Source organism: Neodiprion pinetum, chromosome 6 (assembly GCF_021155775.2).
Source record: "Neodiprion pinetum isolate iyNeoPine1 chromosome 6, iyNeoPine1.2, whole genome shotgun sequence".
Lineage (NCBI taxonomy): Eukaryota > Metazoa > Arthropoda > Insecta > Hymenoptera > Diprionidae > Neodiprion > Neodiprion pinetum.
In genome coordinates, this window is record NC_060237.1 from 22609960 (window position 1) to 22624743 (window position 14784).

The 14784-nt window shown below is 41.7% G+C and overlaps 1 protein-coding gene and 1 long non-coding RNA gene across 6 annotated transcripts in view; one reads left to right on the top strand and one right to left on the bottom strand.

Moving 5' to 3' along the window:
• SK (small conductance calcium-activated potassium channel) overlaps positions 1–14784 on the bottom strand; it is a 171390-nt gene that overhangs the window by 154149 nt on the left and 2457 nt on the right. For both annotated transcript variants that reach the window (XM_046632477.2, XM_046632478.2), the window contains exon 2: positions 337–564. The gene's annotated coding sequence lies outside the window, so the exon portion shown is untranslated. The remainder of the gene's footprint in view (positions 1–336; positions 565–14784) is intronic.
• Positions 1–14784, top strand: part of LOC124221992 (uncharacterized) — a 167386-nt gene that overhangs the window by 133711 nt on the left and 18891 nt on the right. For 3 of the 4 annotated variants that reach the window (XR_006883910.2, XR_011177529.1, XR_006883909.2), the window contains exon 2: positions 11736–11821. The exons of the other annotated variant lie outside the window; for it this stretch is intronic. This is a non-coding gene — a long non-coding RNA (uncharacterized lncRNA). The remainder of the gene's footprint in view (positions 1–11735; positions 11822–14784) is intronic. 4 annotated transcript variants of the gene reach the window in all.

Genomic DNA, 14784 nt, shown 5'->3' on the forward strand with positions numbered 1-14784 from the left:
GACTATACAGTTTCTCCTACTATATGAAGAGGGTATCTTTCCCTCCCATCCATCCGGTTCACAAAATTTCCCAAACACTCGCGGATCGTGTCGTGATTCCAGAAATAGGATTTTGTGAACTTTCGTTTTGGAACAGCACCCCGATATTTTCCAGAAATAACCCGCTTCTCATCTTCGGTACAAAATCCTAGTAAGATATTTATAGTTTTACGCAGAAGTTTGTAAATCTTGACCTTTTCTAATATTAACTCGATGCCCAAGGAACAGGGTTAACTCAGGATGTAGGATTCTACTGTTAGACCATTTACTTATTACATCTTACGTAGTACGACTCACCACTGATTTATCTCGAGAAGTCTGCTTCGCGGGAAATGATCCCCAATTTCAACGTATCGTCGAACTTTGATTCCTTTGATTGTACGGAAAAAAATTTTGAAATAATAAATGATAAAATCACATTTACTTATGTTTCTTTGGTAGTTTATCGTATAAAAATTGGTCCACTTAATTTATGTTGGCGCGGTAAGCCTTCACCCTTTCATATCCGTTAAAGCGATCGTCAACCTGGAAAATAGAAAATATCTGGTTAATTACTGAAACTTTATAATGATCTCGACAACGTTCAATTTTGTCTTTTGTCTCTGTTTTTGTCCGTCTAGTCGAGTTCACAGTATACCATAATTTCGACTCCAATTTCTGGCGCAACCTCCCTTTCAAATTGATTCTGCGAATGGAGAATTTCCAGAGTCGCGTTCACCGGTTGTATGGTTCTAGTTTGCAGCCCGGGCTTGTCTTGATCGGATGAAAAAAGCAATTTTATCGTGGAAATTTCTAACCACTTTATTTCTTCGTGGTTTAGTGGATTTACACACTTTTCTTTCACGTGGAAAACAAAAACTTCATATTATATGCCTACATTCTTATTATCTTTACAGGTCTGTAACAGACGTGTGTCCGTAGAGATTTTCTTCCTCCAAGTAAATATTAAAGTAGATAAGCTCTGTTCGGCGAACAAATGTCTTTCCACCAGCTGCTTTGGCATCGTATAAATCGCGAAGCAGACCTCGTGCGAATTGTACATATAAATACTCATTTAATCGACAGCCGAGACTCGGAGTCGGATACCACAATGTAAAGGTATCGCAGTACATCTGCTGCGATAATAGCAAAGCGAAGTGGTCGCGGCACGCGAGAATTCCTTCGGGAAACGAGGAAGTCTTTGTGCTAAGATCGTTGTCAGATAAAAAGCGCAAACAAGCGGGGCAAGGGTGCTTAGTCGACGTCATGTTTGCTCCGAGGGCGAGCTAAACTCTGGTATTGAGTTGTTGTGCCAGGTGTGCATAGACGCCGTACAAAAAAGATTTCTTGATTTATGTAATATGACATAACAAGTATCGATACTTCGTCTGTGTATTGATCAGACCTGCGAAATGTACGCTCAATACTTAGTGACGTGATTTTAATTCGAGACATGTCAAAAAGTGGGATTGAAAATTGGCACAATCTGGTTGGAATCGTTATATTTTTCTACATTTTCCCTCTCCTGCTGAATGGAATTTCTCCGAGTGACAAAGAGGTTTTGATTATTCAAAACTTGGATCATGATCGCAACTTCGGTTATTCGCAACATTCCTGAAGAATTCTGAGTGATACTTTGGACATCTGATGAATACTTTTATCGCGTAGTCAGTTTGGCTGACTATTTCCCTTGAAATCTTTGTAACTTTTCCTAATCGACTTTCGCGTGGTAAAGTTGACTTAGGACGAAGTTTTGCCTTATTTCCGTGAACCAGATTCAACCGTCTATTCTTACGTGGAAAACTGACGGAACTGGGATTGCTGTTTTGTGCTCAATAATTCACGAGGAGGTCTCCTCACGATCTCACGATTTAGTGCCCCTTGCTCTAGAGAACCATGCAAATTAAGGCCCGAGTAAACTGACCCAGACAGCGAGATACGTAGTCCCTGACCTGAGAGGTGATAAAACGTCCCTACCATGACTATTCCAACCCTCAATTAACGTCCGTTTCCTCATCTTTAGATGGCGTCTCTGCGTCTTAGCATCTGCCGCTGTAGCGCTCCGGCATGCTGCATATAATATTGAAGAATTTCAACCGGAGTCTGGAAGCTACAGTCTTCTGGTAGGTGTCAATCTTGATGTCGCTACGTGTGGTATGAATAATTGCGTAGTTTCAGTCTAGGTTCGCTGTTGAATGGCTGAACGTTTCGTGTTTTACCCGGCAATGTAGCTCACGTCAGGATCACGATCCTGGTGAGTTCCGTCAGTTGAAACCCTCGTGATACAAAACCACGTACCGCGAGAATTCCCTAATGAAAATTTATTCGGCAAATAGACGTGGTAGACCTCACTCAGAATTTGAAACGTTTACCTGCACAGTCACCGCCGCTGAAATCGACACGGAAACTTCACCGTGTAAGCTTTTGAATGCAACACGCCGTGTTCGTATTTACACTGTCTGCAGAAGATACTGAAGAAATGAATTTGATCAATTCTTCAGTGAGTTGCGTCATTCGGCTTACCTTTGTCCTTTCTTATTACCGATATTACCAATCGGGACGAATTATATGTGAGATCCTGTCTAGTTCCATTGACGGTATAATAGCGCGGAAACTCACCCCTGTCGTATCTCCAATCCATTCAATTTTTCCATTCCAACATAACCGATTGTACGGTTTCTTGAGGCGCGTTAAAGCTGCGCAGCGAAAGAGCACGCTGAAAGGACGAAACGTCGCAAGCGTTTCAATGCACTTTCTAGTCCCTCTCGAGCTTTACGCAGTCTCGTTCTCCGCATGCTCACCCTGCAGAGCTTTTCTCTTCTTTCTCGCGCCGCGTTGTTTCCAGGCGCTACGACTTACCCTCAGCTTTTCAATCTCACCGTGAACCAGAGGCCATTGTTTACCCCCGCTCGCAACGACGCTCGTGTATCTTTCTTGTCGGGACAAATCCTTGTCACTCTCTAACTTTTCCCGTTTATTTACATTCATTTACGGATGTACGTCTATTGTTCACGGGGAATTTATAGTAGGACCTACGAAGCAAAATTCCAGACGGTATAATTTTTCCAGATTTTGCTACAAACAGTATACATACATTTATAGTAAGGATTATCAAATGAAGATTTGTTTGCGCATTTCGTCAGAGTCGTAACACTTTTGTTTGGCAATGTTTTTTGCGCCGGATGAAGGTTCTTCACATCAATTGAATCAGTTCACAGTGAAATATTCACGTTACTTGATTGTTATTTTTAATACCGTACCGCAAGCTTTTCGTAGAACAGCTGTGAGACTTCTTCAACGTTTTAGCCTTCCGGTATAAAATGTTGAGCCAGCGTAGATGGGACAGAGTTTAGTCAGTCAGAAAAGCTCAAAGGCTTTCGCGTTTGATCAATGTTTTGGAATATTCTTCGGTTTTTCGCGTCGCAGTGGTGTTGAAGGAGAACGTTGCTGCATATGAAAAGGGCGCTTTTCGTGCCGTTACCATTAGTCATATTTTTTCTTCTTCCGTCGACGACGCTGTCAGCACGTCATTTTATTTTAGTCTCCAATTTTACTTTTTTTATTTCACGTTTTTCTTTCACCTTGCTCTTTCATTCTTCATACGGGTTTTCATTCTGAGACTTCTATTCGTTTCCTCGTTTTCTATTTCGCCCTTTTGAGAAGCAGCGTGCGAAAATTTTTACGGCACTCCTTGCGCGTTCTCGTGGAAATGAACATTCTGCATTCACGTATATTTTCATCCTTATTTGACTTTGAGAATACTGTATCTTCTCCACGTGCCAGTCAGCCGGTTGTAGGCACGAATTTCTCTTCACAAGATTACGTCTCACTGTGGTTTCTGATATGATATAGGATATAACGGCCGAAGTTATATGAGGTTGAAGTTAGTAACGTTACTTTAACGATTGTTTGGGGATATCGTTAGTTCGCACCCTTAGGATTGTCTGAAATTCGGCTAATAAATCACAGCAAAGATAAAATGTTCATATTTTGAAAAGTCAACTCTTTGAAAGTCCGTCTAAAATTGTACAACGATTTATTCCATGATGTTTCGTTAGGTTTACGTTACTAACTTCAGCCTCGCGAGTTTACGAAATGTTAGACACGAGTTACGGTACACGTAGGTATGTAGACAATTTGATGGATCACCAAAGTTAGAGAAATTCATATTTGAACAAATATTCGCATGGACCGCTCGACCACCTCATACTGCAAAAGCTCAACTTCGGTAGCAATGCAATTCTACTAATTAGGAAAATTCTCTGGGATTAGGTCGATTATTTTTGACCTCAGCCCGTCGTATAATTGAAATTCCTCGGAAATGTTCTTCTGTGATGCGTGAAATTATCCAGGATACTAAGTCTGAAATGGCAAGGGTGTTTGAATTTTAGTAAATCCGCTTAATTACAAGCTTCAAACTACTGCTGTATTTCGAAACTGATTTCCGTTCAGAGGTGAAGGTAGGTGCTTTCGATACGTACGTTCGATGAATGCTGTTAATGTACAGATAACAACCCGACGAGTATCATTGTCCTTGGAAAACAAGTCACTGGATAATTTGCAGTTAACTTATCGCACCGGAGTTGACTCTCGAGTTTTGGTCAAATACCTACATGAACAGTATTTTGCTTGAGTGAGTTTGCCTCGTATCCCTCACCCGCTCGATGCCAACTTCGAAGAAATAAAATTTGAACATGTCGCACGTGATCAATCATCAGCGGTTTGATTGCCGGACAATGAAAATAAGTGATCTGACAAGACCAAATTATTCAAGTTTACGCGACTGTTACAACGCCGTTGAATCGATTCTGATTTGTTAGAATCAATTCGGACGAGGTAGAACTGTGACGATCCAAAAGTTGTTGCAGCAATTGGAATGAGAATGTTGATAGAATCGACTCATAGTATTTGCAATCAAGAAACCGAGGACGTATTTACGCGTTCGACGAGCGTCTAGGTTTCGGGCTCAACTTCAGGATGAGGATAGTATCATTCGAATCAGAATATCGAACTGTCGCTTCGTTAGACCGTAGAAACTTCTGTCTGACACTTCATTAACGTCAGTTTACTTCACTGAGCCCGGATGTCTATACTGAAAGATTAACGTTTTGCTAATGCATCAGACCATCAACTTGGCCAACTGACGTGTCTTATCCATCTTTCCGGGGAAACTTCAACCCACATTAAGGTACCAGATGAATATCGATCACTGTATCAAGCAACAAAATTCAGTTCGTCTTCTCTCTTTTTGGTTAATCTCTGTGCCGGTAAACGACGTCGTTGATCACGCGATTGTGAACGTGTGGAACGTTTTTTTTTCACATTTGTTGGAAGAACATTCCACGTATTTTGATCAGTCAACTGCGCGTGGTAAGATTCACATATTCTGTGCTGGTAAGAATTTGTAGGAAATAAAATGTGCTCACGTGTTGAAACGGGACGAGAAACAATTTAGTGACCTACTTTACAATCTGGTATGATAGTTAAATTACTGCAATTTGGCGGTGAAATTCATACTATAGTGCTGCACAGTGATGGGTGATTATTGCAATGATCTGCATGCCGAGTAATGGCAATCTGTATAACAAGGTAATCGTACTTCATTACGAGCAAACGAAGTTTGTATTATTGCAAAAATTTAATCAGTGCTAAAAATGTTCCTTCATCTGCACAGGTCAAAATAAACGCATAAGGGATTCGAGAATCTCTCAACTTTCGCATGAATACCGAAATAACCCCCAACGTTTCTGCTCGTGCAAGTTATCCCGTCGGGCATGGAGATATAAATGAAATTTTTACGAATTCCGCCCACGCGCCAGGCTATGCGACCCGGCTTCTAGCGGCAATGTCACTTGAGAAAGATTTTTCACGAAGAAATCGTTTGAAAAAGTAACTTTGGAAGATCAACCACGGGATAAATATACACGGGGACCCGATCCGTCTCAAATTTACGCTACATCCGACTATATCGCGACATATACCTGTAAGGCATGCCAGGATTTCACGCACTCCTAATACTCCTCTGTGTTTGTATGGGTAATCCCGCGAAGCTCCGGCAAAGCGCCAACTTCCCTGACTATCATCAACATCCGAGAATAATCTGTGTCCGATACTCGGTAAAAGACGACGACCGTGACGGCAGCATATATAAATTATTCTTTTTTTTTTCAATAAACATACGCCTGCGGTCCAACTTCAAAATCTTCTTATACAGCAGATTCCATTTTAAAAGCTAATATACAGAGCTTTGAGCGGGTAAGGAGCTTTCGTAATCAGTTTTTCGGACAAAAAAGAAAGGAGTGAAAAAAGGAAGTCTCCCGTGAAAAGAAACTCCTAAGCCGTGTAACAAAGGAACGAAACCTGGGAAATTCAACTCTATATATTATATAAAGTATATACATTCTCACCGAATAAAAACCAAGAGAATAGTATTGTGCCTACAGTGTTGGGTATAGTAGTGTTGAGATTAACCAAAATTAACTGTTGTGGACTACCATAGAACAACTTTTGCTGGTAATTCAGAAATCCAACATGAAATTGTGTTAGATTGACACGAAATTATAGTCCACACTGCATGTTTCCTACAGCGTAACTTTTACGAGGCTGGGAAACGATAGGAAGCATTCGTATCGCCACAGCGTCAAACCTTTCGATCGATTACCGATTGATCAGTTACCTTGGAGTTCAGGATTTCGTTTCACATAACCGCAGAAGGAACAACGTGCACCAGATTGCTCGACGAGTCGTACAAAAAGTACGTGCGTTTATTTAAGTTTCATGGTTAGGTACGTGACTCTTTTCCGCAGGTACCTAAATCCTCCGATCATTCAGCGTCGGAGTCAACCGAGCCCCTCTGATTCTCCGTCTTCCAGCGCAATGACATCCGCGGTTTAAAATCACCCGCTCGTATTCCTTGGACGTTCGTTCATTTCCACGTACATCCATATACACGGTATCGCAAACACACGGTCATAGCTTAACGATCCGGCGTACATCTGGACTCAGTCAGTTCGGCGCTGAACTATCGGAGGCATGGCAGGTTTTCCCGATCAATCGTAAACGTCAGCGAGAATTCTATACGACGCGACGCGTAAACTGGCGAGTGGGTCAACGTCAACTGCCGTCGAGGGGACGACTGTCTTCCATCAGTACTTTGTTCCGGCGACCGTCGAGCCGTACGCTTCATCTCTTACGTGATTGATGGTGCACCGAGCTGGGGAGAGCTTTTTCGCTCATCCTTCCGTCATAATCACGGCACTCCAAAGGTCACTCGTCATCCCTTCGAGTGTAGCAAGTGCCATACGGGACCCGCACGGCTCGACTCGACGTAACGTACAAGTCGAAAGTCTTTCATCTGAGCACGAGATTCGCGACGAGATTCACGATCTGGCTCGCAGTGCAGGGCGCGGTAAACGAGCTTAACTAACTTGAAACTACTTTGCCCAAGAGAGAAAGGGAGAGAGAGACGAAGGCCCACACATTGTAACACTATCTGCAGTACTTTAGTTCGAGGTCCCTATTCAACGTCGTACCGGTACAACACGCGAAAGCAATCTAGACTCGCGATACGTGTCGCGCAGGAAGCATGCAGTCACCGTCGAGTACTCGGGTATATATATGTGTGTGTATAACACGCATCCGCAATAGTACGGCGTCATAGTATTACGGCCGTCGACCGTGCCAATAAACTTGAGAAGTTCATGAGCAATTCAACCGGCCAAACGACGATGATCAAGCTACACACCGCCGACGCACTACCACGAGTTTCGCGTCACACGGAGAAAACCATTCCAGAGTTTCGCCATCGGATTGAACTCGTATGAGTCGACTTTTTCCCTTCACCTCTCGAAGCATTCTCCAAAGTGATATTTGATTCGACGGAGATAGGCGATCTTCTCCGTCGACGATTTTCGAAACTACGTAGAAAGCGCAGGGAGAAAGGGTCGGTGATGAGACGAATTGGCGGAACTCATATACGTCTGGTACTCGGATCATAATGCACTTTTGTACGAAAAATTTCTTCGCTAGATGGTCAAAACGTTCTAGTGATTGCTGATATTTATGGAAAGAGAAAAATTATTTTGCCAAGAGGGAATAATTGTTCCAACCTCATTCTTACCGTCGGTGTATTCTGCCGTTATTGAAACGGTGAAGACACTCTAATATACGACATTGATTGTCGAACAGAGAGTACTGTCATCGTTATTGATCCGACGATTTGGCCCTCTGTCCATTTACACCGGCTCGGTTAATTAACGAGTTCAATTGAAAAGCTGAGCTTATGGGTGGCAGAGGTCAGCTTCAATCATTTCGCCCCGCCAACTCGATTCAAAAATCATCTCGTTACAGCCCCTCCATGCTTCTTTCACAGTGATATTCACAATGCTATATTCTTCGTCAATGATACGTGAACAGTACGCAGAAATGCCAATTTAGGAACCCTGGCTCATCCTTGTCTGAAGTATAAGTCTCAAGATCCATCGTACCGAGTGCTTTGTATACCAACCCTTGATTGATTGATTCCCACGTAATTCAATGGCACAAAAGACTCGTCAAAGGTTTTAGAATTATATCTACATTACACCCCCCAAGTACGAATCTTTGCGTTGAAAGCAAATATTCTGGTCATCGGGCAGTGGCAGATATTTTTTATGCTTTGCGGAACGTGTGCATCGAATCGCGTAGTTATCACCTGAGGTTTTTGCTCCGTGGAAGGAACCTTGGAAAAGGTCATTCGGAGGTCACCCAGAGTGTCGGCATAAAACCCGCGATCTTTGCGTCCGTGACAATCAACCTGCATCGTAAAATATATGAGCAATACATTTGATATTGTTGTTGCAAAGATAACGGATAAACTGAACGGTTACGAGCTGGAACCACCTCATATCCTTATCCTGCAGTTGGGGTAAAAATATCCAGAAGAAGGTAACGTTTCCCCGCCCATCTGTCTGCGAGAATTCCCGCCCCCGCCTTATAAAGTATGCTTTCAGCGACTGAATCATTAGTAGGAACCGCCTTCTTCGTGAGAGGAAGGTTAATTGTTTAAACCGTCGTTTCCTGCAAACATCATCCGACGACGAGGATAAGAGAAGAAAAATACTTGATACGCGGTAAAATAGCAACTATGGTTACATGTATATGAGGAGACTAATATTAGGAGGAAACGAACATTCCACAATACATATTTTGGCCGCTAACCAAACTGATAAAGTAAATACTTGGAACATTAATCGTCGAGTTTTTTGCTACTGCATCGCAGCATATTGACAGAGAAACGTACGTTTCACCTCTTAAAAGAAAAGTCTCGGTCTTCCGTCCAAGTCTGTCGAGATAGACTCAGTTAATGAAAAGATTTTGATTTAAAGTAGCAAGACTGATTATTTCTCTGCTGCTTGTGGGTGAAATTTTCGAGATAAACTGAGGAAATGAAGGTTACCGGCCTCGATAACTCATTTCCTGAAACTTTCTTCTCTGCGGAACCAGCAAGTTTGTATGTTAACTAAGAGAAAACTGAATGAGCTGCGAATGAAACAGTATAAATGCGCCAGGAAAATTATACGCAGTAGACGTTTATCTTTTCCGCATACAAAATCCAAAAATGGAAATACATCGTAGGTGATCGGGATGTGAAAAAAGCTTTCTCTAAACCTTCCGTGATATGGAATGCAAGCTCGAAAACAGACTCTGATAATTTTTTTTTTTTTTTTTCTTAGTGTAAAAACACAGCAACCATCATGAAAGTAAATAAAAGGATGAACGAATGCAACTCTGCACATCATTTTTCTCCCACTGAATAATTATTTTTTTATTTTTTTCCAGGACACTTTTAGGACACTTGCGTATAAAAACAATTATCATGGCCGCTCAATTAACGATAAATAATATATCCTGCGTATAAATGGCGGAACGTTTACCTACAATAGCTGAGGGGAAAAGTGGAAAAGCGAACACGTCTTCAGGTTATAACGCCCGCAGGCATTGAATCTGCAAATACCGGTGCTCTCAGAATTTAAAACAATCACGAATAAACTCGCTCGTTCCAGGCTCTTTCATGAAATAATTATCCAAGGCATCTTGTTGAAAATTAAAAACGCAAATTTGCTCTGAAAATATTACATGGGCAGCGAAAATAACGAAACGAAATTTCAATTCTTTTAAGCGAAACACGCCACAGATGTATCACTCGGTGACAAAAAAATGTTCGTAATCGTCTCTATTTCCTGGGATATTGGGCCGTGATTTTCGGTAATATATTCTTGATCGATACAGTATCTCGAAAATTACGTACTACAGTATAGTTTTTCCTGCAGAAGAAGAAAAAAATGGGTTCCTTCAATTTCCGATATTGAATTATTCAATATTGCGTGGATTCGAATCACACAATAACCACGGTTTACCTTCAGAAACATTATCAACGGCGGTTATTTTCTACGCCTGTATACTTTTATCAACATAACATAATTATCAATTAAAACCAAATTAGAACCATCGTGAGGAAAAATAAACAACTAGAAATACAAAATTCTGTCAGCAATAATTTTCTAATTAATCGACAAAATTCATCCAAGTCCGGAGAAAAATTTTACTGAATAGCATCAATGAAATAGGCGAGTACCCGTTGAAATGAGATAAATTTCTGAAAGCTCGTTTCAAAGTTATTAAGATTTTGATATCATCCCTTCATTCATGGGAATTGAGATTTCCCTCGACTGCATTACGAGTTTTTATTAAGTTGCACAACTAGCTTCCAGAATGCCATAAAATTTCATGAATTAATTATAATTACTTTAATTAGTTGATAGACATTTTTTTCAACAGTTTTACATCGCTGTAGTCGTAAGAAGGACGCCTTATTATATCCCTCAATAAAAATTAAAAACAGGCAGCAAAGAATGTAAAATTCTAGAAACTGATTTTGCAGATATATTTATCGAAGTCCTGTTGAATACAGTAAAATTTTTTTACAAGTACCAGTAACTTGGTTTTTCTTTCTCTATTATTATCATAAAACTATTTGAACTAATGCAGACAATCTGTACTAACTTATCATTCTGACTAAATTCGTGTGTCACATTAAACGCACATCGAAGTGCAAAATCATGGCACATAACTGCATTTTAATACAAAATCTAAGGTACCGATAGTCGGTGGCTATCAAATTGACTGACCCCACTTACACGGGGGGGGAAAAAATTGATGCCTAAAATAAAACCCCAGTCCTATGGGCATCATTTATTTAAACAGTATTTGATTGGACGGAGGGGAGCCAACCCTTGCTATTTATGGATAAATGTATATAGATATATAATTGTTCAACCGCCGACGTATAACGCAAAAGGGAATATTTCAGGAATTCACCTGCTAGAACATTTCACCAGCCGGCGAAAAAAATGGACTTACATCACGTGATGAATGCGGTCAAGTGTAACATACGTAAACTGCGAAACCGTCGGCCCTTCGGATTTTTATTTACTTTTTTTCTTACGAAAACTCCCTTCATCCATTAGAGTCCGAGCGGACTTTGTTATTCCCTTTCATTTACTGACCGCAGAGGTAGATTTGGTTTGAAATATTCGTGCAAGAATATTGTACCAAGCCTTTGAGAGCTCTGAATGTCTATCAACTCTGCGCCGTTCTACACTTTTATTTTATTCGTCATTAAATTGTGTTTTTTTTTTATTTCTATTTTTCTTAATGCATTTATATTTCTGCTGCAGATACAGAAATACCTCCTTCGTCCAAGGGAACGAGACTAAAATGTACGGCATTTTGATCGCGGAGATGCAAAGACGTCGACAAGAGAGTGAGTGTTTTCAATTTTGCATCCGCATCTCGTTACGCGAAGTAATATTCTTTGTGTAATATTGTTAAGGGTATTGAAACAATTTCCGCAGATGGAGTGCGGACGAAAATAGGAAAAAGAGTAACTTCTCGGTAAAAGCTCTCAGAGTCTGTACAATGCCGGCGGATTTTCGCGCATGAATATGTATACCGTAGATTACCGTAAATATACATCCAGCATATTCTACGACTCTGCATATCGCATAGCTCTGTCCGCAAGCAATTGATTTTCCCCGTGAATTTTCTTCACTTCTTACCGCTCATCTCTTCCCGCCGACGCCAATACGTTTGTTATTCCATATCAATTTTTTTCCATTCATTTATTCATTCTGTCGTCTCGAATAATGAAAAACGAATGACCACCTTTACTAAATTACACGTTAAACTTTCGAGTTTCATAATCGGTTACCGTTCCCTTTAACGCGCCTAATTTGAAGGTCGGCACGCACTGTCTGACTCTGTAACTCGGCGTCACCGCTCGAATATTGCTTCGCCAAACTTCAGACCGACTCCCGTGAAGTTACACTCGAATGATGAATAAGCACGTGCTTTCAGCTAATTGAAATTGGCATTCCCGATGGAATAAAGTCGGCCTCGTGATATGCAAAACCGACCTAGCATCGATCGCTCGTACGAAACGCACGTTCACATGCATACGTTTCAGTGGCCGAGAAGCAAAACGCGGATACCTCAAGTCGTCCCGGCAGCATCCATTCCTAAGACCAGACACCGCGTGCGGAAGAATTTAACGACCTTGCTCTGGTATGGCGTTGACTATATGGAGCTACAATAACTCATTCCCCGGAGAAATTTCCGCGCAACAAATCTCCTACTTCTCTTCCTTCTCGGTCACGAGCTGCGGACGAATTCCAACAGGATTAACGGTGGCACTCGAGTGTTCCTAATTGGATCCGCGACATTCTACGCGACGAAAAAAAGTTGACGCAAACTGTGATCGTAAGCTGGATATTCATATCCTACGCAAAGAACTACTCCGCGGAAAAGGGTGGCTGACAATTCTACAACGGCGGCGGTTTCCCCTTCAGCTCAAATTCGAACTCTTATCCTATTATAGTCCGTGGCCTCTCTATGTCAGGCTGTAGGTATCCCCACGGCTCTTGTCGTGACCTCTTTACACACGTGGCCCACATGCATACTTATGAAGTCTTCCTTACCGCGGCTCGAATTAATGGTCTGACAAGCTCCAGTCGACACACGGCTAATTAGTCGATACTCCATTCTCGTATACCCGCCAAGATTCGTTTCCGCTTTGCTCCTCTGCAGGATGCGTGCAGTTGGACTATTTGCGTGCGTTTAGAGAATTGCGCATATCGGTTCCCGTTGGCCCGTGCTTTCGACGCCATCATCCATCTTTTCGACACCGGCTATAGTCGTCGAACGATTATAAATTTCATCGTCGTGCCAAGTTTCGGCTGCCGAGAATGTACGTGGAAGCAACCGTTTTCCACTTTGCCTGTAGACTAACTTTCTGGCTTGGAATTCCATTCTGTTTTGGATCTGACCGCATTACGATTATACATGTACCTCGGCATTTCGTGTGTACAATGCGAGAGGTTGATCCATCGCTCTTCGGCTGTACGATACAGACAGTTTACATACATACACTTGAATTTCAAAGTTTGCTGTGTTACAAGGATTCCGAAAGTGCTGAGTTCCCGTTAAATTTTACTCCCGTATTCGCTCCCTGCTCTATTAGTATTTCCGTTTGATTATATGTATACCCGAAGGTCGGGACGGAACGTTTTCGGCAATAGCCTTGTTAGACGCGTAAGTGTTCGGGTAGGTCGTGATGAACGTAGATCGTACACGAATATTGGCAAAACGATCTGGTCCACGGTGAGACTGAGGCGCTTCCGCGTTTAATCTGCTCCACGGTTATGATCGAATGGTAAAATAAACGATTCTTTTTTTTTTAATCTTTTTTCTTCTGCGGCTCTAGTAGGTCTGTTTTGAATCGCATCGAGAACGGGATTTACGATCGCTGCTGAATGGGGATCGCTGGCTCGCGTCGCCTCCTCGGCAATCCGCCCTTGCAATAATAGCTAACCAAACAATATTCGCGTAAATTTTGGTACAATATTAGTGTTTGGATAGGTGCTACTAACCGCTCGATACTAAACCGTCGAGTCGAAATAACCGCTCAAACTAGATAATTTCACGCAGCCTGCCGCCTCGCCGGTAGTATGGGATACATGCATCGTGTAATTGCAAATTTTCCTGCAGAATCGATCAAACCGTCCTTTGAACATGCAAAAATTGTTCGGCGTTTTTTTTTTTCAAACGTAGAAAACCGCGCCCACAGGGTTTACCGATGCTATTTCAGTTCGCGTGTATAACATTTATAACAAGCCACGTTATTCCTTATACTACTAATCATTTCACCTTTGTGCCTACGGACAGAAACAAACCTCGGAATAATTCATCGTCAAATCTATACGCGGTGAGTCGTGGAAATCTATACCTCGTTGTGACGAATTGAAGAAGTTATGGTCCCACACACGACTTATCACGACATCTATAAGCTGTTTTCACTTTCTCAAACCGAAGCAAATGTCTACCAAGAATGGTATCAAATGATTTAGCGACACACGCTGTCACATATGAAGAAAATACTGCATGTTCCAAGGATTTCTATCTAATTATAATATAATTACGGTACTATTGTCGACCGTTCCTCGGGTTCTTCTGTTTCTCTCCGTTTCTGATACATCTGAACCTAAATCGATTGGAAACTGAATTGAAAATTACGACAATACGTAACGAAGTGCAGTTCTTGACCCGGTATCGTTGGCAGTTTCCTCGGTACGGCGTCGATCAACCTTAATTCGTGTATAAATACGAAGGGTGTGTACACAGCCCCTTTATTCACGTTACACCTGGGATGCATGCGCGATAACGAAACGT